This window comes from Panthera tigris, chromosome D3, assembly GCF_018350195.1.
Source record: "Panthera tigris isolate Pti1 chromosome D3, P.tigris_Pti1_mat1.1, whole genome shotgun sequence".
Taxonomy (NCBI): Eukaryota; Metazoa; Chordata; class Mammalia; order Carnivora; family Felidae; genus Panthera; species Panthera tigris.
Genome location: NC_056671.1, coordinates 30,433,034 through 30,457,637, shown reverse-complemented (window position 1 = coordinate 30,457,637; position 24,604 = coordinate 30,433,034). Strand labels below are relative to the sequence as shown.

Sequence of the window (24,604 nt, the reverse complement as noted above, 5' to 3'; positions counted from 1 at the left end):
GAAAAGGTGAAAAGCCTTAGGCAAATCTTATTTCTCTATGTGGAAAGAGCTATGAATCAGTGTTGACAAGTAAAATTATAAATAGGTTTTATGGCACTATAAAAAATTGTAATATGTACAAACATTGGCAATAGCCATAGCAGGAATACATCAAACTAACGTCTAAATCTTTAGGCCCACATATAGTGATAAAAATTGGAAAATACAAAAAAGCCATCCATGAACACTACTGAAGTATTAATGACAACTTCGTTGTCTGGGTGCTGTTCAAACAGCAGGGAGTGGAACAGTCTGATGTATGTCAAACCCTCTAGTGCTGGTTTCCACGTACAAAATGTGCTTAAAAGTTAATGAGATGCCAAGAAACATAGTTTAAAATATTATACAGATTTTCATTACACACATGTAACACAAAAACATTTTCCTTTAATCAAGATTTTGCCATATAGTGTGTTCAATTGGGAAACAATGAAAATGTTTTGTAAGCATCCAGTAAATTTTTTCTATTTATTTTTCAAATCATATAATTTTTGTTCAAAATCTGTACATATTCTCGTGACGCTTTCCATACTGGATCTTGATTTAGAATTGAATCATCAGTAGATACTAAAGGAGTTCTACAGGATCCTCGTTCAACTTCGGTAGCAGCTGAAAAGGAAAAGAAAGAATTATCTTCTTTCTCCAAAATGCTTTTCACTACAAGTCCTTAAAAAAATAAGGAAAGGAAAGGAAAGAAAAAGAAAAAAAGAAAGTTGGGGCCTTTATGAAAAGGTGTTAAGAAAATTGAAAAATAACTACGTACAACGGCAATATGAAACCCAAGATTAGTATTAAATATATTTTGCTCAGGGTTGCACACTGAATTAATTGCTATTGTGGATAAATATCAGAGTTTCTGGTTTTTTCATTACAAGGTGAAATCACAAGATGAGGACACAGTCCACCCTGAACAATCATAAACTATAAACTGAAAAATCAAACAGGCATTTCCTAACATTTCTGAACAGGACCTTCCTTGATATACAAATGTAAGTGACAGGTATAAAACACAGCACTACTGGAACATACAGAAGGGACATCCCAGTTTTGCGTCAATATTGTCTGCTTTTTGGTGAAGGTGATATGTAAGCTGACACCTGAAGGACAAGGAAATAGTATGCTAGGTAGAGGGAAGAAGCACATACAAAGAGCTAGATGTGAGGAAGAACACTTGTGCAATTATGAGTAGTTTAGTTTGAGAAGGTGCTAGAGCAAAGCAGCAGAGTAGGGCAAATAGTGAGACAAGGCTGAATAATCTGGCAAGAAGCAAACTGATTTGGCTGTTTTCATTCCATGCTAAGGAATTTGAAGTTTTACGCAAGGGCAAAAGCAACGACAAAGTCAATGAGTGAAGATTGAAACCTGTTACCTGTTAAGTGACAGCTATATGACCTCTAATTACTTAACCAAGTATTACTAAGACGACTTTGGCTTTTTGGGTCTTCTATCACTAGGGGAAACAACAATTTGATAAAGCACACCTTTTCTGAGACTTGTGCAGGTTGACAGTTCCATAGGGATGGCACCAGTGAAGGAAGATTATCGCCAGAAATAATAACAGATATATAGACTTAGGGAGATTGAAAAAACTTCTTTAACGTTTATTTATTTTTGAGAGAGAGGCAAACCACAAGCGGGAAGGGGCACAGAATCTGAAGCAGGCTCCAGGCTCCGAGCTTTCAGCACAGAGCCCTCTGTAGGGTCTGAACCCACCTGAGCTGAAATCAGTCGCCCAACCGACTGAGCCACCTGGGTGCCCCTAGACTTTTGGGAGACTTTAAAAGAGCTATGAAACATGAGGACTAAATGAGGAAGAAGTGTGTTCTTCATTATGCTCATGCTTTTACATTTTTTATTAGATATGTACAAAAAAAATGTGAATGCGGTATCCATTATCCAAACAATGGAAAGGGATGCCATTTACTATTTATAGTTTATTTCAGAAATCAATGATATCTAACTTCATACATTTTTGGAAACATACCTTCTTCTAGTGCTCTGGTTACTCCTTTCTCCAACTCCTGCTGCATCTGAAATAAGTCAAATATTATTTTTTTTCAACGTTTTTATTTATTTTTGGGACAGAGAGAGACAGAGCATGAACGGGGGAGGGACAGAGAGAGAGGGAGACACAGAATCGGAAACAGGCTCCAGGCTCCGAGCCATCAGCCCAGAGCCTGACGCGGGGCTCGAACTCACGGACCGCGAGATCGTGACCTGGCTGAAGTTGGACGCTCAACCGACTGCGCCACCCAGGCGCCCCTGAAATAAGTCAAATATTATTTAGAATGTGTAAGGTAAACAAAAGACATTGTACGAATTATATATAGCTTACGACATGTGGTCTTGAAACAATACTTGTACAGATTAAACCAAAGTTAGGGATTGCTTACATAGAAAGACAATCACATGAATAAAATAAATTCCTACCTATTTTATGTTAGTTTTAGATAATTGAGAACAGATACATACATACATATACACACACACACACACACGTATATATGTGTATATATATATATATATGTGTGTGTGTGTGTGTGTATATATACGTATATATAATATGTGTATATTATATATACATATATAATGCTATTTAAGTGAATCTGATAAAAAGCACAATTAATATTGATCTATTGAATGTGTATAATCTCTGAAAGGTGATGTTTGATCTTACTGGTACAAAAAAGTTTAAACAAGAATCATATTGTATACTGAATTATTACTTGGAAATGATTAGAAAATCTGCCATTTATGAAAGTTGAATCAGTTTTTTACCTTAATGAATTGTTCCTTAAAATGGGCTTTCCATTCTTTCACTTTTAGAAAAACAAAATTTGAAGGAATGCTTCTGCTATTAATTTTTCAGGACTGACTCTTAAATACATATAAAATGAAGAAAGTGGGACTGTCATACTGTCATGTGGAAATTCTACTGGCAAAAAATTGAGTAATAATATTTTGCTATCTGTATTATGACTAAAACACTTATTTCTTTTCATATGCACACAAAGATTTCAGAAAATCTCTTTGAAGAAAGGAAAAATAGAGGGTTACAACAGTTTTCAAACTTAGCATCTGATTTATAACTTTCTCAATTAGAGATAAGGAAAACAGTATACAATTTTCAATTGTAACTTTGTTTCCTTTCTCCAAATTAGGACCAAGTTTGGAAACACTTGACTTATTAAAGTTATGGTTATCTACTTACTTATGAAATGTGTACGAATATTTGCAACTACAGGTGACCCTTGAATAACACAGGGGTTGGGGTACGGTCAAAAACCTGCATATAATTTTTCATCCCCCCGAAACTTAATTACTAATAGCCTACTGTTGACTGGAAGCCTTACCGGTAACATAAACAGTCGATCCGTACATGTTTTGTACAGTAGAATAAGCCAGGGCACAAAAATGACATTGAGAAAAACAGAAAGAAGAGGAAATACACTTACAGTACTATACAGTATCCAAAAATAATCCATGTGTAAGTAAAGTAGACCCGCACAGTTCGAAACCATGTTGGTCAAGGGTCAACTGTATATTACAACTGTTCCTATCTAGAATGTTCTTATTTAGATCTTTCTTATACAAGGTAGCCTCTCCCTGAATGCCCCAAACGGGCTCCAAAATAGTGTACTGAACATAATCAACACTGGTGATAAGGATTCCAATGTCTTTACAAATTTAGGTGTGAGGACAAATGTTTTGGCTGACATGTTTCCCAATATTTTCAGAGACTGTTTTCCCTAATACCTTTTTTTAATTGAAGTATAGTTGACAGACAATGTTACACTAGTTTCAGTATACAAATTCAGATTGGACAATTGTAGACACTATGCTATGCTCACTACCGTACGTGTAGTTACCCTCTGTCACCATACAACATTAATACACTATTATTGACGATACTTCATATGCTGTATTCTTCATTCCTATGACTTATCTATTTTATAACTGGAATTTATACCTCTTCCTCCTCTTCACCTATTTTGTCCTTACACTCTACCCACCTCCCCTCTACCAACCACCAGTGTGTCCTCTGTAGTTATGATTCTGTTCGTTGACTTGTTTGGTTTTTTTATATTCCACATGTAAGTGAAATCAGATGGTATTTATTTGTCTTTCTCCGAGTTATTTCACCTAGCATAATACCCTCTAAGTCTATCAGTGTTGTCACAAATGGCAAGATCTCATTCTTTTTGATAGCTGAGGTATATTTCATTGTATACATATTACACATCTTCTTTATCCATTCATCTATCGATGGACACTTAGGTTGCTTCCATATTTTGGTTATTGCAAACAATGTTTCAATAAACGTAGGGATGCACACAACTTTTCAAATTAGTGTTTTCATTTTCTTTGGGTAAATACGCAGTAGTGGAATTAATGAATATCTATTTTTAAGTTTTTGAGGAACCATAACATCTTTGACAATAGCATTATATTCAGGCCTTATAAAATGAATGGGACAACATTACTATACCAGACTTATAAAATTAATAACTCAATGCCAGATGATGGGGGTAGGCTTTATTCAAACAATTTTATATTACCATTAATAAATACGATATAAAATATAAACCACGTTTTTTACATGACATGACTTAAGGAACTACCAAGGTAATGTTGCATCTTTTCCCCAAAAGTTCTTTTCCTAAATAGGTACCTCTGTGACCTTTATGCTTATTTCTAGGTAAAAACTGTTTCAATGGTGAAAATAGCTTTCAAGTCCATGAATAAGGACACATGTGTACTTTTATGTATACCTTTCCATTTATCAGAAATATAAGAGGGTGAGAAAATTATACACAGAAAAACTATATATCAGCAAATTTTAATTCAAAGAACATTTTTAAAGAATTTTTAATTAGAAGGATTTTCTCATTAACTGTTAGCATTCAAATATGGCCCTTAGAAATCTAAGGTTCGGTTGGAGACAACGCAGGATTGAGGGACAAGGAAGTCACAGCCATAGTCTCCATCTCTCCTTTAGCTAGACAGCTCTACTTCTCTCTGTTTTACACAATACAGTTTAATGCAAAAAAAAAAAAAATTATGTTCTATTCTTTGAAAAAAAATTATTTTGAAGGTATAAAAGTCACTAATTTAGTCAAAATCCCGAATTTTGCGTAATAGACAAAAAGGGCTCAGAGAGAGTGTACTTTGCCTGCGGTCATGAAACCAACTAGATGCAGATCAGGAATACACTTCTGGTCTTATCAAGCCTAGAGTTCTATGCCAGTTACTTCCTCATAGTCAGGAAAAATACGTATATTTTAAGTATAGCTCAGAGAAAATGAATACATAAAACTTTGTCATGTGGCTCAATAATGTTTAGGTATGAGGCACACAATAGTAGCTCTCTAACTAAATTACAAATTTTAAAGTCATGAATAAAAATAAAGGAACAGAAATTATGTTAACTCCTTTTAGTAGCAGTCAATTTTTAAGCACAACTTTTTTAAACCACAGGACAGAGAACTTGAGAGAGAAAATCTTTAGGTGAAGCAAGCAAGCTGAAACTGAGGAAATTCTTCCTGAAAGAATGATGTATTTCTTCCAAAGAAAATTTGGTTTATCAAAATCAATCAACAAATGAGTCAACCCATTGTGTGGTTATTTATAGCAAAATTTAAAACCCAACACAGATTTCTCTTTCCCATCTAGCATGCTTCTGTCTAACCTCTCATCATTAGTTGGTATGTACAAAAGACACAATTCACTTTATTTATAATTTAAATCCAGTCAGAAATAATAGGTGAACCTTCACTTCTCACATTTGGACTTATCTCTCTCTCCCTCCCGACAGGAAGGGAGACTTACCTAATGGGTGAATTTGGGAGAAGGAGCTAAGCAGTGCTTATGTGTTTCTGAATCTCCTCTTTGAAAAGATGTGCCTGCCCACAGTAACATGAATTTGGGTCTGCGCTCAGCTCTGGGGTAAGCACCCGGCCCCCGGGGTGGGGGTCAAGCATTTGTTTCCTCAATTTACAACTGTGTGGGGAAGTGCCTAATTTGGGAGGAAGCCCAATGCGGCTAACATAACCTAAATCATATCCTCCAATTTGTTAGTGTGTATTAGTAATAAAGCTACTAAGTTTCTCTCCATCTCCCTGTCTCCTGTGTTCTGAATTTAGAAAGAGAAGAGCAGTGTTACTTGTCGCCTACCCAGTGTCACCTGTCACAGCTCCACCAAGAAAAATGACTAGACAACACTTACAGAAACATTCTCTTCTTCCTTGGCTTCATAACCAATGTACATTGTTCAAAAGCAACGCCCACTCAAAAGAGAAAAAATTGAAAGAAACCATTTTAGAAACAAACATAGAAAGTCAGACAAACTGAGGACACAGAGGAATACCTTCCAAATGAAAGAACATGACAAAACCTACGAAAAAAAAAAACTAAGTGAAACAGAGATAGGTGATGTACCTCATAAAGAGTTCAAGGGAAAGGTCATAAAGATGCTCAGTGAACTTGGGAGGAGAATGAATAGATCCAGTGATAACATCAACAAAGAGATAGAAAATATAAAAAAGAACCAATCAGAGCTGAAGGATACAATAACAGAAATGACAAATACACTAGAGGGAATCAACAGCAGATAAGAAGATGCAGAAGAACAGATCAACAATTTGCAAGACAGGGTAGTAGAAATCATCCAAGCTGGAAAACAAAAGGAAAAAAGAACTTTAAAAATGAGGCTGGGTTAAAGGACCTGTGGGACAACATCCAGTGTAATAATACTTGCATTCAAGGGGTTCCAGAAAAAGAAAAGAGAAAGGGGCAAAGAACTCATTTGAAGAAATAAAAGCTTCATTTTAAAAATTCAAATATTTGCTTGATTTAGCTATTTATAAAATGCTCTACAATCGCTCAGCAAGATATTTTATAAAAATTGAAACAAAGGTGCTATAAGTCAAAAAAAAAGGAAAAAGAAAAGAGTGCCATAAGTAAGAAAGCAATTAAAGATGCATTCTCATGTTAGAAAATAGCAAAAATTTAACTTAAAAGAGAAATTAACCTTTTTAGTGTTACAAGTTGATTTAATTCATAAAAAGGACTTACCGTGGATTCTTTTTTTTTTTTTTTAAAGTAGCCTCCATGCTCAGTGTAGAACCCAATGCAGGACTTGAACTCATGACCCTGAGATCAAAACCTGAGCTGAGATCAAGAGTTAGACGCTGAAATGACTGAGCCACCCAGGCACCCCCTTGGATTCTTTTAAATAGTAAACATTCATATGTCGTTAAGTGTTTGGAGGACGATCATTCACTGACATACAGGGGTGCAAAAACTGGATGATAGCAAAACCTTCAAATGTTTATGAACCACTGCCAACTGAAAATAAGTTCAAGCATCTAAGTGTACCTGTGGTCAGCAGGCAATAACATTTACTTTCTAAAATCAAATGTAAATGAAAGCTTTTCAAGAAACTTAACATGGGTCAGTTTGGTTCTATTTATTGAATACAGTTAATACAAGGTGTCTCTTGTGGCGCACCTAGGTGGCTCAGTTGTTTTCAGTGTCCAAATCTTGATTTTGATTCAGGTCATGATCTCATGGTTTTGAGACTGAGCCCCACATTGGGCTCTGTGCTGAGCATGAAACCTGCTTGGGATTCTCTTTCTCCCTCTCCTTTTGCCCCTCCCCTGCATGCACTCACTCATTCTCTCGCTAAAATAAAATAAAAACAAGTATCTCTTGGAAATGAGAGATCAAGGGACTAACATATATATATATATGTGTGTGTGTGTGTGTGTGTGTGTGTGTGTGTATAGATATAGATACAGATATAAAATTTACCTCAGTTCTTTCTTAGCACAGATAATTATGACTTATACTTCGTATGTATTAGTTACTTAAACAACTCAGAATTTCACCAAATTAAAAGCAACAATTATATCAGATATCTGAAACCCAAAGTAAAACAGATAATATAACTAACCTTCCACAAGGAAGTCTCCCAGTAGTCATGGGACGGCCGTGGGTTTAAGGTAGGAATCACTAAGTTTCCTCTTGGAGTAAGGTTTCCATTGAGCACTGAATTATTTTCAAAATGTCCACAATAAGGTGTTTCCAGGCCTGAGCTCATAGTAAGAGTCCTGAGTAAAGTTTGATGCTGCTGTCTCTCCACAAGAAGTTTTGTATTGCTCTCTGACAGTCTCTCGTTAGTCCTGCGAAGATTAAAAAACACAAATACATTTTCTTTTTCCCTAAATCATTCCTAAATGACTTACATCTTTTTAAGTTTCCATAATAGTAAATACCATTTGCCATTGAACAGTGTTTTAACACTGAACATGTGACAGAGCACACCTACTATCTAAAATTATACTTTTAAAATTGTTCTAAAGAAATATTTGTGTTTCCAGGGGGATCTCTAACTAACAATTCAAATTAGGGAAGGGAGAGAAGTGGCTATCAGTGATGTACATGGCTTAACGAATAATACTTGCTGTCTTCTGGAATGGCTGTACTGACAGGATCCTTCAGGATGCCAGTATATATACATACTTATATTTAGTAAGCCTGTTTACAGATATAAAAATAAACCATCCCTCAAAGACATTTTCAAGCGTTTGCTTTCACCACTCTTGTACATTTCACTTACTATCTCAAAGAAACTGAGCATTTGACACCGAGGAATCAGTGAGACCAACAAGCTCTAGGGGAGATAGTAGATGGCAGAGGTGTGATCAGAAAGAACTAAAACAGCTACAGAGGCAATTAGCTTATAACAGTTACCAAGGCACTGGAGGCAGAATCTGCCCTTTCTGTCTTCAGCCTTCCACATACCTCCCTCCCACCATGGTGTTCTTTTTAGCCACTTTGGGAACTATACTCCCCTTCAGCCCTGTGTGAGTCTTTCTGAATTTCGCATGTGTGCCATTATGTAAAGTAGAAAAACCATAAAGGATAGTTTGTCTCAAGGCCCACTCTAGTAATAATACCAAAGTTCACAATCAAGAGAATAAATGTACCAAGCTGCCAGGATGAGTAGTAGTAGTACTTGACCTTTTAGGTTAAGGATGTCATCTTCCAAAAATGAACTCATCGACATTTCTATTTAGGGTACTTCTGACAAGCAATTTTATAATAATATGCTTCTAAATGAGAAAGCTTCAAACAATGCACTTAAAGACTAGCAGATCCGATCATTGGAAAATATACAGGGCAGGGGGTGCAGGGGTGGGTGGGAGAAGAGGTCCTGTAAAACCAAAAAGAAGAGGAGGGATGCAAACTGTCCTGGACTAACATTTCAAAGGTAAGTTCACTTAGAAACATCATTTTCTAAAATTACACGATCTAATTGGCTTTCACTTCCTACTCATCTCATGAACTTAGCTCCACAGAAATTATGCTTTAGAGGTAAATTAATAAGCTAAATTTCTTGTCTATGATTCTGTTTTGGCTTACCTGTTCAGCTTATTTCTCAAGGACTTTCTACTTTTAATTCTTCTAGGTAGAGTTGCCTGTAGGTTTCCAACTCTGTTTTAGTAGAATCTTCTTGAGACGTCTTCATTGTAGAGACCTGAGATTCCAGATCTTTAATTCTAAGTTCCATTTGACTTCTCGTTGAAGCATGAGCATTTTCTCTTAACTGGTCCAAGTTTTCTTGAGCTGCTGCTTGTGCCTAAAGCAAATTAACGGGATAGTTTTAAAATAGCTATAATCTGAATAATTAATTATACCTGTTTCCTTTAGTTCTGAGTCAATGATTCAGAGAGCAATTTTAAATGAAAAAAAAAGCTCAAGTGTAAAATATTTATCATCAATGTCAACTGAATTAAATATGATTTATAAAATTAAAGTTCAATCATTCTTGTATTAGTATTCACGCAATCTGATAATTCAAATAATAGAATCAATGACAAAATTTTAAAAGTCAACAATAAACTTAAGAATAATCCAAGTACAGTGCAATTTTTAAATCATAATTTTTCTTTTCCTCTTAATAGACTAGTTGTTTAAATCATCATTTTTTCTTTTCCTCTCGATTTAGTAGGATCAATGATGAAAACTGAAATCTTTAAAGGGAGGAACAAATGCCTCCAGAAATCTACAAATTACCATAAAGCAAGTAGAGGAAACCCATACAGTACATCTATCCAAGATGTAATTTGCAGTGAAATGAATGAAAGCACATTACAGATCAATCAATTAACCTGTAAAAACAGGTTGACTTCGTGTAATTTTTCTACTATGTCCAGTCGTGCTGGTTCTTCAATCTCCCATTTATACTGTTCCACTTGACTGCGTTCTACCATATTCATTTCCATAAATTGTTTCAATTTTACTACTTCTTGTAACTTCTTGTTATTGCTCTCTAGTTTTTCACGTTCTTCTTTGAAAGCTTTCATTGATAATAACTCTTGTTGAAGAATTTGATTTTTTGCATCCAGGTGTAGACATTTTGAAGATGTAGTTTCCAGTTCTGTTGTAAGGACATCAGCCTGCATGAATAAAACACTATAGTTTGGAAGTGGAGTGAAAAGAGTCTAACTCAAAACTACTATCAATTTTTTTTTTCAGATTTTAAGTAATCTCTAAGCCCAGTGTGAGGCTTGAACTCACAATCTCAAGATCAAGAGTAACTGAGCCAGCCAGGCACTCAAAATTTTAAATAAACTCATTTGCAATAAAATGTTACCTGTCTTAGAATGTGGAACCTTAAACAACTCAGAAAATCAAGAGCAAAGTTAAAGCCATCAGGTGTTACTGAAATAGATCTTTGCTATCGTTGTCTTTACTACACGACATTTGCACTTGATTCTATACTTTTATTTTTCTATCATTCTTTCATATCTTTCATTCATAAAATAAGTCCCCTCTTAGGAGAAAGTCTCTTAGCCCTTCCCCCATCTTAACACTCCATAATTTTTAAAGAAGTTTTAGCAATATCATATTGACTTATGTATGCCCGAGTCCAAAAATACGTCCCAAGATAAGACTCTGAAAATAAGACTCTAATTCATGAATCTATAAGTAATGATTCTAATGCCACGGCCTTTTTCGGAGCTGCAAATGTTTTAATGCTAATTTGAACTTGAGAGGCCTAGGGGAACTGAAACTTAACCAGTTTGTTCCGCTTCTGTACAGAGCTTGAGTTACGGGAAACTAAAACCTAACCAGTCTAACCAGCTTGTTCCACTTCTGTACAATTGCTTGGTGCACCCACGTATTCCTGACCAATCATTAAGATACCCGTACCCCCACTTGTGGTTAGACCTAAAGGCGGGAACCAATCAAATTCTGCTAAGTGTTCAAATTTAAATATCAACCAATTACGGCCCTGTAACTGTGGAAAATTCCTAATTTCCCCATGACTTGTTTGTACCTGTCTATAAAAGGGCTGTAAAAACCTCACTCGGGGCCTCTTAGCGTCACCGGCAACGAGTGCGCGGAGGACCGGGTTCGAACCTGCAATAAAAACGACACTTGCTGCTTGGCTTTGACTCTGGACTCTGGTGGTTCATTTTTGGGGTCTCTTGAACTTTGGGCGTTACAAACTGCATTCCCAGGAGAAATGATTCTCCAGGTTAAGAAATCACATCTCCCAGTATAAAACTTTAATTGGATAATCCACATATTTTTTTGAGGCAAAAAAAATTTTAATTCAATACTGTTGTCTTGTAATCCTTTGTTACTTTCTAGAAAATAAGAGATCATACTAAACAACAACAACAACAACCACAACAACAAAACTGGCTGGAGTTTCAGTGATGCTGAGTTGGGAAGGTCTTCCATCCATTATATATGATTGGTAAGACAAGGTGAGTGGATGTGGTCATTTTATAAATTTGTTGATACTTCTGTGAAAATCCCGCCCCTTAAATATATGCTGGCTTCAGTAACTGGTTTCTAGTGAACAGAATATGCAGAACTGCTGTGATTTTTAAGGCCAGCTTCGAAAATGTGATACAGCTTCCATCTGACTTTCTTTCTCTAGGGAAGCTCACCCTTAGAACCCAGCCACCACGTTGTGAGGAATCCCAGGCTACCTAGTGAGTCTTCATGTAGATACTCCAGCTGAGACTAGCCAACGTCCTAGCCAAAGGCCAGCCTCAACAGCCAAACACGTGCATGAACAAGCCTTTAGATGATTCTAGTCTCCAGCTTCCAGTTATGCCAGCTGATGCCAAATGAAGAAGAAATGAGTTGCCCTACTCTGCTTTGCCTAAACTAAAGATTGGCGAACAAGATAAATGCTGTTTTGAACTACTAGGCTTTGAGGTGGCTTATTATGCAGCAGTAAATTACTACCACAGATACTGATACTAAAAACAGTGTGCTGCTATTGAAAAAAACCTAAAACTAAACTTCCTTTGAACCAGGAGGTAGGTGGAACCTGGAAAGATGTAGAAAAGCATAAGAGTGAGACCCAAAAAGGGCCTCCACGAGACTCTTAGTGGAAGCCTGATGGCCTGTGAAGAGGCTGACCGCAAGGGTTTCTAAGCAAGTGAAGGAAATGACACTGGAGGAAAGGGAAGTCATGCTACAAAATACCTGAAAGTAAAACGGATAGGAAAGAGAAACTAAAGAAAGACTATGCAACTGAAAGGAACCAGGACTTACTGGGTTCAAGTATCTGTTTCTCATTTACAGCCTCTCTACATGTGGAACTGTCAAATAATGCTAACATGAAGAAATGGTTTTTGGGTTATGAGAAAATCCAGGGTGCTACCAGGAAAACAGAAAGATGTAAGGTATGCCTCCAATTTCTTTAGGGATCTTAAGAGTATAAGATTTTTTTTTTAAATTAGGTTCCACACCGGACATGGGGCTTAAACTCAGCACCCAGAGATCAAGTGTCACATGCTCTACCAACTGAGCCAGCCAGGAGCCCCAAGAGTAGACGAATTTTAAAGGCATTGTCATATAAGAGCTTCACAGGAAACCTGAAGCGAAAAGCTGATCTCAAAAGGACTTGGGAGGGTCGCTTTGCTACAACACGGCATGAAATCCAGTAATATTTATAGAAAACTAAAAAAGGTAAGAGATTTATAGTAGCAAACATACTATTTGCTAGCTTGGACAAAAAGAGACCAAATCGTGCAAAATGAAAAGAGGCCTTTGGGTCTTAGAAGTCCCACAGGGAGGAAGCAGGATGAAAAAACAGCTGCAAATACAGGTCATTCCTTATGAAAAGGAAGGAACCAAGAGCTCAAAGAGTAAAGAAAGGGAAGAGACATGGAGAAAATATTCCCGTGGTTAGGACTAAGTCTTAACTTAAGAACTGACAGCTTGCATCAGGCTATATTTCAAAACTCTTATGGACTAGGGTGCTTCCCATCTTCTTTTTCTGAATGGGAGAGTCTTCAGCAGTTGACTAGAATGTTGCATTTGTGAGTGGTAAATAACTGTCTCTTTCGTTCTCAAGTCTTCATATTGAGAACCCTTGCACTCAAGGGGCTATACTTTAGATACCATAACCCAGGCAGCTTATCCCCACTGCACCTGATTAAGATGGTAAGATCTTGGACTCAAGCCCTGAGCCTGATGCCATGATAACTGAGACTTGCAGGAGGTCTTGGAGGGGGAGGGGAGTGAATGTATTTTTCAGGTGGGAGGAATACAAACATTTGTGGCCAGTGGGTAAATTATACTGCTTTTTAAAGGTGTCCATAGGTTTCAAATATTAATTCCATAAAAAAAAAGACCATGGAACAACCTTAGTGACTTGCTCCTAATGAACAGAATATGTGACTATGATGCTGTGTGTATTCCAAGCCTAGGTGACAAAAGGCGATACAGCTTCTGCCTTGCTCTGTATCTCAGGCTGCTTATTTGGAATCTAGCTCCCCATCTAGTGAGGAAGTCTAGGCCACAAAGAGGGTCTAGGTGTGTCAGTTTAAGTGTTTCTGCTGTCTCCTGAACTGAAGTCCCAGGCAACAGCCAGCATCAACAACCAGACGTTAGTGAACAAGTCTTCAAATGGATCCAGCCCCAAACCTTTCAGTTGCCCCACCTGAAGCTGAGCGGGGCAGACACTAGCTGTCCTGGCCACACTTTTCCTAACATATTTGTGAACAAAAGAAATCTAACCTTTGGGGAGTTTGTTAAGAAAGAAACAAAAATGATAAATGGAACAGTGGATGAAAAAAAAAAGATAAGACACATAAACTTGTATAGGAGAAGTTGGTCTCCATTAAAGTAGGATGTAATAAATGTTAAGATTAATTTATTAACAACCAACAGTGCTAATGAGAAGAAGCAGATAACTAGAAGCAAGATCTAAGAAGTTTTTCTCTCAGTTTTTCCCCAGTTAGGATCATATTAGCTGTTCATTTTCCATATGTGGCCTTTATTATGTGGAGGTATGGTTCCTCTAAGCCTACTTTGTTGAGTTGTGCTGCTATCCAAAACATCCATCATGACCATATGATCCTGTCAATCGATGCAGAAAAGGCCTTTGACAAAATTCAGCACCGTTTCTTAATAAAAACCCTTGAGAAAGTCGGGATAGAAGGAACATACTTAAAGATCATAAAAGCGATTTATGAAAAGCCCACAGCTAACATCATCCTCAATGGAGAAAAACTGAGAGCTTTTTCCCTTAAATCAGGAACACGACAGGGATGCCCACTCTCACCGCTGTTGTTTAACATAGTGTTGGAAGTTCTAGCATCAGCAGCCAGACAACAAAAGGAAATCAAAGGCATCAAAATTGGCAAAGATGAAGTGAAGCTTTCACTTTTTGCAGATGACATGATACTATACATGGAAAATCCGAGAGACTCCACCAGAAGTCTGCTAGAACTGATACATGAATTCCGCAAAGTTGCAGGATACAAAATCAATGTACAGAAATCAGTTGCATTCTTATACACTAACAATGAAGCAACAGAAAGGCAAATAAAGAAACTGATCCCATTCACAATTGCACCAAGAAGCATAAAATACCTAGGAATAAATCTAACCAAAGATGTAAAAGATCTGTATGCTGAAAACTATAGAAAGCTTATGAAGGTAATTGAAGAAGATATAAAGAAATGGAAAGACATTCCCTGCTCATGGATTGGAAGAATAAATATTGTCAAAATGTCAATACTGCCCAAAGCTATCTACACATTCAATGCGATCCCAATCAAAATTGCACCAGCATTCTTCTCGAAACTAGAACAAGCAATCCTAAAATTCATATGGAACCACAAAAGGCCCCGAATAGCCAAAGTAATTTTGAAGAAGACCAAAGCAGGAGGCATCACAATCCCAGACTTTAGCCTCTACTACAAAGCTGTCATCATCAAGACAGCATGGTATTGGCACAAAAACAGACACATAGACCAACGGAATAGAATAGAAACCCCAGAACTAGACCCACAAACGTATGGCCAACTCATCTTTGACAAAGGAGGAAAGAACATCCAATGGAAAAAAGACAGTCTCTTTAACAAATGGTGCTGGGAGAACTGGACAGCAACATGCAGAAGGTTGAAACTAGACCACTTTCTCACACCATTCACAAAAATAAACTCAAAATGGATAAAGGACCTGAATGTGAGACAGGAAACCATCCAAACCCTAGAGGAGAAAGCAGAAAAAGACCTCTCTGACCTCAGCCGTAGCAATCTCTTACTCGACACATCCCCAAAGGCAAGGGAATTAAAAGCAAAAATGAACTACTGGGACCTTATGAAGATAAAAAGCTTCTGCATAGCAAAGGAAACAACCAACAAACTAGAAGGCAACCAACGGAATGGGAAAAGATATTTGCAAATGACATATGGACAAAGGGCTAGTATCCAAAATTTATAAATCTATAAAGAGGTCACCAAACTCCACACCCGAAAAACAAATAACCCAGTGAAGAAATGGGCAGAAAACATGAATAGACACTTCTCTAAAGAAGACATCCGGATGGCCAACAGGCACATGAAAAGATGCTCAACGTCGCTCCTTATCAGGGAAATACAAATCAAAACCACACTCAGATATCACCTCACACCAGTCAGAGTGGCCAAAATGAACAAATCAGGACACTATAGATGCTGGCGAGGATGTGGAGAAATGGGAACCCTCTTGCACTGTTGGTGGGAATGCAAACTGGTGCAGCCACTCTGGAAAACACTGTGGAGGTTCCTCAGAAAATTAAAAATAGACCTACCCTATGACCCAGCAATAGCACTGCTAGGAATTTCCCCAAGGGATACAGGAGTACTGATGCATAGGGGCACTTGTACCCCAATGTTTATAGCAGCACTCTCAACAATAGCCAAATTATGGAAAGAGCCTAAATGTCCATCAACTGATGAATGGATAAAGAAATTGTGGTTTATATACACAATGGAGTACTACAGGGCAATGAGAAAGAACAAAATATGGCCCTTTGTAGCAATGTGGATGGAACTGGAGAGTGTTATGCTAAGTGAAATAAGCCATACAGAGAAAGACATCATATGTTTTCACTCTTCTGTGGATCCTGAGAAACTTGACAGAAACCCATGGGGGAGGCGAAGGAGAAAAAAAAGAGGTTAGAGTGGGAGAGAGCCAAAGCATGAGAGACTCTTAAAAACTGAGAACAAACTGAGGGTTGATGGGGGGGTGGGAGGGAGGGGAGAGTGGGTGATGGGTATTGGGGAGGCCACCTTTTGGGATGAGCACTGGGTGTTGTATGGAAACCAATTTGACAAAAAATTTCATACATTGAAGAAAAATAAAATAAAAATAAATGAAAAAAAAAACATCCATCATGAATGGATGTTATAGTTTGTTATAGTTTGTCAAATTCTTTTTCTGCATCTATTGCAATGATACGGTTTTATGCTTTTTTGAAAATTAATATGAGGTATCACATTCATTGATTTGCAAATATTGAACCACCCTGCAAACCAGGGATAAATCACATTTGGTTATAGTGAATGATTTTTTTAAATGTTTATTTATTTTTGAGAAAGAGCACAAGCAGGGGAGGGACAGAGAGAGAGGGAAACACAGAATCTGAAATAAGCTCCAGGGTCCAAGCTGTCAACAGAGCCTGAAACTGGGCTCAAACCGACGGACCATGAGATCGTAACCTGAGTTGAAGTTGGATGCTTACCTGACTAAGCCACCCAGCTGTCCCTGCCCCTGGTGAATGATTTTTTAATGTATTGTTGGGTTCAGTTTGCTTATTTTCTTGAAGATTTTTGCCTGTTCATCAGAGATGCTGGCCTGTAATTCTCTTTGTGGTGTCTTTATCTGGTTTTGGTATCAGGGTAAAGCTGGCATAGAATGAATTTGGAAATTTCCCTTCCTTTTATGTTTTTCTGGAACAATTTGAAAAGGACAGGTTAAACTTTTTCTTTTTTCTTTCTTTCTTCTTTCTTTCTTTCTTTCTTTTTTTTTGGTATTAGCTCTTCTTTACATGTTAAAATTTACATCTGAAGTCATCTGGTCCTAGACTTGTGTTGGTTGAGAGTTTTTTGATTCCTGATTCAGTTTCCTTGCTGGTTATTGATTTTTTTTTCAAAATTTCTATTTCTTCCTGTTTTTGTTTGGTAAGTTATATGTTTCTAGGAATTTATTCATTTCTTCTAAGTTGTCCAATTTGTTGGCATATATTTTTTCACAATATTCTCTCATAAATGTTTGTATCTCTGTGGTGTTGGTTCTTATTTCTACTCTCACATTTGTGGTTTTATTTATTTCGGTCTTTTCTATTTTCTTGTTGATTACTCTGGCTAACGCCTTACCAGTTTTATTAATTTTTACAAAGAACCAGCTCTAGGTTTCATTGATCTGTTCTAGTTTTATCTGGTTTTTGTTTGTGTGTCATTCATTTCTGCTTTAATCTCTTTTTTTAATTTTATTTTGAGAGAGACCACACATGAGTGGGGGATGGGCAGAGAGAGAGAGAGAGAGGGAGAGAGAGAATCCCAGACAGGTTCCATGCTGCCAGCAGAGAGCCTAACACGGGGCTCGATCTCACTACTGTGAGATCATGACCTGAGCCAAAATCGAGAGTCAGACACTTAACCAGTGAAGCCACCCAAGGGCCCCCTGCTCTGATCATTATTACTTGCTTTCTTCTGCTGGCTTCAGGCTTCATTTGTTGTTCTTTTTCTAGCTCCTTTAGGTGTAAGGTTAGGTTGTTTGAAATTTTTCTTGCTTCTTGAAGTAGGCTTATATTGCCTTGTACTTCCCTCTTAGGACTACTTTTGCAGCATCTCAAAGGTTTCAGACCATTGTTTTCTCATTTCCATTTGTATACATGTATTTTTTTTTAATTTCTTCTTGTATTTCCTGCTTAACCCATTCCAGTGTAGTAGCACGTTATTTAACCTGCATGTATTGTTTTTTAATAATTAAGGCCTGTTTTTTGTTTGTGATCCATTCTTGAGAATGTTCCATGTACACTTGAAAACAACGGGTATTCTGTTTTAGGATGGAACGTTCTGAAAAAATCTCTTAAGTCCAATCTGGTCCGCTCTGCCATTCAAAGCCATTGTTTCTTTCTTTCTTTCTTTTTTTTTTTAATATATGAAATTTATTGTCACATTTGTTTCCATACAACACCCAGTGCCCATCCCAACAGGTGCCCTCCTCAATACCCATCACCCACCCTCCGCTCCCTCCCACCCCCCATCAGCCCTCAGTTTGTTCTCAGTTTTTAAGAGTGTCTTATGCTTTGGCTCTCTCCCACTCTAACCTCTTTTTTTTTTTCCTTCCCCTCCCCCATGGGTTCCTGTTAAATTTCTCAGGATCCACATAAGAATGAACACATATGGTATCTGTCTTTCTCTGTATGGTTCCAAGCCACTGTTTCTTTGGGGATTTTCTGTTAAGATGTATTTTTTGGTGATTTTTTTAATTAAGATCTATGGATGTAAATGGGGTGTTAAATTACCCTATTACTGTATTATTATCAATTAGTTCTTTTATGTTGGTTATTGTTTTATGTACTTGAGTTCTCTCATGGTGGGGGCATAAATATTTACAACTGTTAGATCTTCCTATTGGATTGTACCCTTTATTATGATATAGTAGCATTCTTTGGCTCTTGCTACAGTCTTTGTTTTTGGTTAAGTTTATTTATTTTGAGAGAGACAGAGTTGGGGAGGGACATAGAAAGGGGGAGAGAAAATTTCAAGCAGCCTCCATGCTGTCAGCCTGGAGCCCACCATGGGGCTCAAAGCCACCAGCCATAAGATCATGACCTGAGCCAAGACCTAGTCGGTCGCTCAAATGACTGAGGCACCCAGGTTCCCCACAGTGTTTGTTTTAAGGACTCTTTTGTCTAACAAACGTATCGCTACTTTTTCTTTTAACGTGATAAATTTTTCTCCATCCCTTCGTTTTCATTTTTTTTTAATAGAATTTATTGTCAACTTGGCTAACATACAGCGTGTACAGTGTGCTCTTGGTTTTGGGGGTAGATTCCTGTGGTTCATCACTTATAGACAACACCCAAGGCTCATCCCAACAAGTGCCCTCCTCAATGCCCACCACCCACTTTCCTTTCTCACCCACCGCCCCCCCCATCAACCCTCTATTTGTTCTCTGCATTCAAGAGTCTCCTATGGGTTGCCCCTCTCCTTCTCTGTTTCTAACTATTTTTCCCCTTCCCTCCCCCACGGTCTTGTGTTAAGTTTCTCAAGTTCCACATATGAACGAAAACATATGATATCTGTCTTTCTGTGACTTATTTCATGTAGCATAATATCTTCCAGTTCCATCCACATTGCAACAGATAGCACGATTTCACTCTTTCTCCTTGCCAGGTAGTATTCCAGTGTATATATAAACCACATCTCTTTATCCATTCATCAGTTGATGGGCATTTAGGCTCTTTCCACAATTTGGCTATTGTTGAAAGCACTGCTATAGACATTGGAGTACATGTGCCCCTATGAATCAGCACTCCTGTATCCTTTGCATAAATTCCCAGTAGTGCTATTGAGGGGTCATAGGGTAGTTCTATTTTCAATTGTTTTGAGGAACCTCCGCACTGTTTTCCAGAGCGGCTGCACCAGTTTGCATTACCACCAATAGTGCAAGCATCTCCTCACTTTTAATCTGCAGGTATCTTTATGTCTAAAATGAAGTTTTTATAGGCAGCATACAGATGGGTTGTGTTTTTTAATCCATCCTGTCACCCTAGGTCTTTTGGTTGGAGTGTTTATTCCATTTATATACAAAGTAATTATTGACAGGTATGTATTTATTGTCATTTTACTACTTGTTTTATGGTTGTTTCTGGAGATTTTCTCAAATCCTTTATTGTTTTTCTCTCTTTGATGTCTTTCTAATTTGCTTTAATGATATGTTTGGATTTATTTCTCTTTATTCTTTGCATGTTTATTAGTGGGTTTTGGTATATGATAAGCATTAATCTGTATATCGCCTCCTCTGCGTGTAGCAGTCTCTATTAAGTTGATGGTCAATTAAGTTAGAACTCTTTTTTTTTTCTCCTCCCCATGGTTTGGATAAGCTATTATATTGTATATCCTTTTTGGGGGCATTCCTTGACTGATTTTTTTTTACAGAAATATACATTTTTACTGCTTTTACATTTTCTGCCTTTATACTGTCACTTTTGATCTCTCCTTTCCACTCAGAGTCCCCAATAATATTTCTTACAGGCTGATTTAGTGGTCACAAACTCCTTCCATTTTTGTCTGAGAAATTCTTTATCTCTCCTTCTATTATGAATGATAGCCTTACTGGATAGAGTATATTTGGCTGCAGATTTTTCTCATTCAGCACTTTGAATATATCATGCCTTTTCCTTATGCCTTGCAAAGTTTCTGTTGAAAAATCTCCTGCTAGCCTTGTGGGTTTCTCCTTGGAAGTTAATGACTTGTTTTGCTGCTTTTAAGATTTGTAGCAGTGGGGCGCCTGCGTGGCTCAGTCGGTTAAGCATGACTTGATCTTAGCTCAAGTCGTGACCTCGCAGTTCGTGGGTTCAAGCCTCCAGTGGGCTTTGCACTGACAGCACAGAGAATGCTTGGGATCCTCTCTCTCTCTGTCTCTGTCTCTGTCTCTCTCTCTCTCTCTCTGCCCCTCCCCTGCTTGTGTCTGCGTTCTGTCACAGAAAAATCAAAAGCAAATCAAAACAAAAAAAAGAACAAAACACTAAAAAAAAAAGATGTTAGCAGTATATTTTGCAAATTTAATTACAACATATCTTGGGTGTTGATTTTGATGGAAGTTCTCTGTGTCTCCTGGATCTGGATGTCTGTTTTCTTCTCCACATTAGGGAATTTTTCAGTGATTGTGTCTTCAAATCAATTATCTGTCCCCTTCTCTCTGTCTTCTTCTTCTTCTGGGACTCCTATCATATGAATGTTTTTACATTTGACGGAGTCACCGAGTTCTTTAAGTCTATTCATGCATTGGATAATTCTTCTTTGTCTTCTTCAGCTTCATTGTTTTCCATTACTTTGTCTTCTAGGTCATTAATTTGTTCCTCTGCTTCTTCCAGCTTGCTGTTCATTTTACTGCACTCTTCATCTCTGATCCTTGAACTTTTTTATGTCTGTGGTAAGGGTCTCACTGATGTCTTCCATTCTTTTCTCAAGTCCACTGAATATCCTTATGATCATGGTTTTAAATTCTCCATTAGGTGTGTTATTTACATCTGCCCCATTTCGGTCTCTGGCCATGGCCTTATCCTGTTCTTTCATTTGGGATAAATGCCTCTGTCTTTTCATTTTGTCTAAGTATCTGCCAGCTTCTGTGTGTTAGAGAAGCCAGTTATGTCACCTGCTCCCGAAAGCAATGGACTTAGGAAAAAGACGTCATGTAATGCCTAGGGTCTAGTACTTCAGGGAGTGTCACCAGTGTGTGCTGCCTGTGTCCTGCTGTTGTGTTCTGGCTATGCTAACCTTCAGGCCAGTCGTCTGCAGAGGCTCTCCTTGCCTGGTCTGGTGAGTGGTCCCTGGCCTGAATGTAGCGAGTTTTAACTAGGTGTGCTCTGGTCTGCTTATGAAATGAGACCTGTCACCACCTCTACTGGAACTGAGGCCAAGGGAAACTCTCTGGTTGGGAGATGTGGTGTGGGCAGGCGTTTGTCCTGGTCTTCTGGGGGAGGGGTCTGCTGTGCTGGAACTCAAGCAAGAGTGATTGAGAAGGGTAGTTCCACCAGAGTGCAAGGGGGTGGTGCTTGGTGTAAGCAAGTTAGGTAGCCAGTGATAGCAATGCACTGCTTCCTGCAGGTGGCTTTATGTTTGTGGTGAGGGGCAGGAGAAGGAGATGGTGTCAGCCAGCGGCTTTGTTCTTACAGACAGGTCTCTCTGAACTTTGCCTCTGAGGGACGTGCTCTGAGAACAGCAAATAATCTCCCCACTGTGTGCCCCAGGCACTCTTCAGATCACTGTATCCATGCTGTATGCTCCCACGTTGTTTGCCTGCCCTCTGTCCAAGAGCAGTGCAGTACCTCAGGGCTGTAACCCAGCTAAACCGGATGCCCTTTAAAACTCCAGACTTTAAGCACTACTGGTTGCAATGACTCACGCAATGCAGCCCCTCTTGTTTTCCAAGCCAAGTGGGTATGGGGAAATGTTCTCTTTGTGCGTTCCCCTGTGCGTTCCTCTCTCTCACCCTTATCCACAACCTCGACTCCCTCCCCTCTGCAGCAGCCAGGATCTGTTTCTCTTCTAGACGACATTTCTGCATCAAGGACCTTCTTTGATGTGGCCTCTTCTCTCCCTTTTGTTGTGGAGTTTGTTCTGTCAGTCTTCAGGTCGATTTCTGGGGTGTTTAGGGTGAGCTGATTGTTATCTAGTTGTATTCGTGGGATGAGGCAAGCCTAGAGTCCTCCTACTCCTCTGCCATCTTCCTGTGTCTAAGATAGTTTCCTAAGATTCCCTTCACTTACAACAATTCTTACAAGTAGGCAGGAATGCCTCTTTAGAATTTCCCCTCAGGTGAAGGTAGAAGCACAGAGACATATGATTTGAAGCACAATAGTTGAAAAACTAGAAAGAGTCAATCTGATAACCAAAATTGGGCCTTTGATCTGATTTCAGTTAAAGGAAATAGGCAGCTTTGAGTATTTTTTAATCCATTGAATACTCAATCTTCATTCTCCTTCCCTCAGTGAGGAAATAAAGAGAATGTTATGAAATCATTTTTCATCTTCTCAGTAGCACAACAAATGTACTGTCCTTTAGCACTACTTCAATTAACTGCACATTCTCCTTTACCTTACTCCAACCTTGTTTGTGGGGGGAGGTAAGACCATTTCATCTTTGTGTTGTCCCACAATGTTTCTCCGTACCATACAAGTTGGCTTCAAAAATTTTTTGTCATTCAAATTACCAATCTACTATTTGTCTCTGATAAATCAACTTAATACTACCTCACTTTGTACAACTGTATTATTTGAATGATGTAATGTTTATTCCATTAATTATATGCTGAGCTATAACGCATAGCTATGCATATCTTTCTATTTAAGTGAAAGAAAGCGATACAGGCTACTGTGTTTTCCAAGAATGTAGGATCTGTGCCAAGAACAGGATTAACACCAGTGTTACACACAAGAACCAGGTCAGAAGAGGATCTCATTGTGAATTGCAAGATGATGGATTAGCAAGATTGCTTAACAGGAAAGAGGAATACCCCAGAGTTAATCTTTTCCTTCCTAGATGGTGAAAAGTATGGGTGAGTCTATGCATTATAATGAGAGAATAAAATATAATGAAGTAAACGGTAGACTGAGTCAAGACATCCTATGGCCAAGATTTGATGGAAATGAAAGTGGGCAGCACTGACTGAGAGACTAAAAGTTTGCACAGGCGGGGAACATGGGTGGCTCAGTCAGTTGAGCCTCAACCTCTCAGGTCATGATCCCAGGGTCATGGGATCAAAACCCCTGTCAGTCTCCACACTAAGTGTGAAGCCTGCTAAAAATTCTCTCTCTTTCTCTCTCTCTCTGTCTCTCTTTTTCTCTCCAGCACAAACACACCCCCACATCCTGCTTGTGTATGCTCTAAAAGAAAATAAAATAAATAAAAAATATAAATAAATAAAGTCTGAACACACTAAAGAAAGAGCATTTTATCTTTTTGAGCCTGACTTCACATCAAGTCATGGGGTCAGCAAGGCATAGGCTGGTGAAAGGGTCCTTCAGGAAGCAAAAATCTCTATAGGAGCAAAGTTAAGTTCTACTACATTGGCTTTTTATTATTACATAAGTGACTGGTCATTTGCAAGATAACTAGGAAAAAGTTTTCATAAAATTTGATATGGTACTGGCATAAGGACAGACAGATCAATGTATTAACATTGAGAATCTAAAAATAAACTCTCACATTATAGTGAACTGATTTTCCACAAGGGTGCCAGACAAATGGAATGAGAATAGTCTTTGTAACAAACGGTACTGGGACAAATGGATATCCACATGCAAAGTAATAAAATCAGACCTCTACCCCATAGCATATTTACAAAATTAACTTAAAATCTAAGAGCTAAATGATAAAACTCTTCGACAAAAGCTGACGTGTATATGTTTGTGACTGGATTTGGCAATGATTTCTTAGACATGACACCAAAAGACAAAAGCAGATTGTTTACTTCATCAAAATTAAAAACTTCTATGCTTCAAATATCACCATCAAGAAAGTGA

General features: G+C 38.0%; 1 long non-coding RNA gene and 1 pseudogene across 1 annotated transcript; one reads left to right on the top strand and one right to left on the bottom strand.

The window, feature by feature from the left end:
• Positions 1–477: 477 nt before the first annotated feature.
• The window catches only part of LOC102952731, a 39,583-nt pseudogene continuing 15,456 nt past the window's right edge, over positions 478–24,604 (bottom strand).
• On the top strand, positions 5,705–6,714 carry LOC122232521. Its single transcript, XR_006209848.1, has 3 exons — positions 5,705–5,744; positions 5,855–5,985; positions 6,183–6,714. It is a non-coding gene; the product is annotated as an uncharacterized LOC122232521 (long non-coding RNA).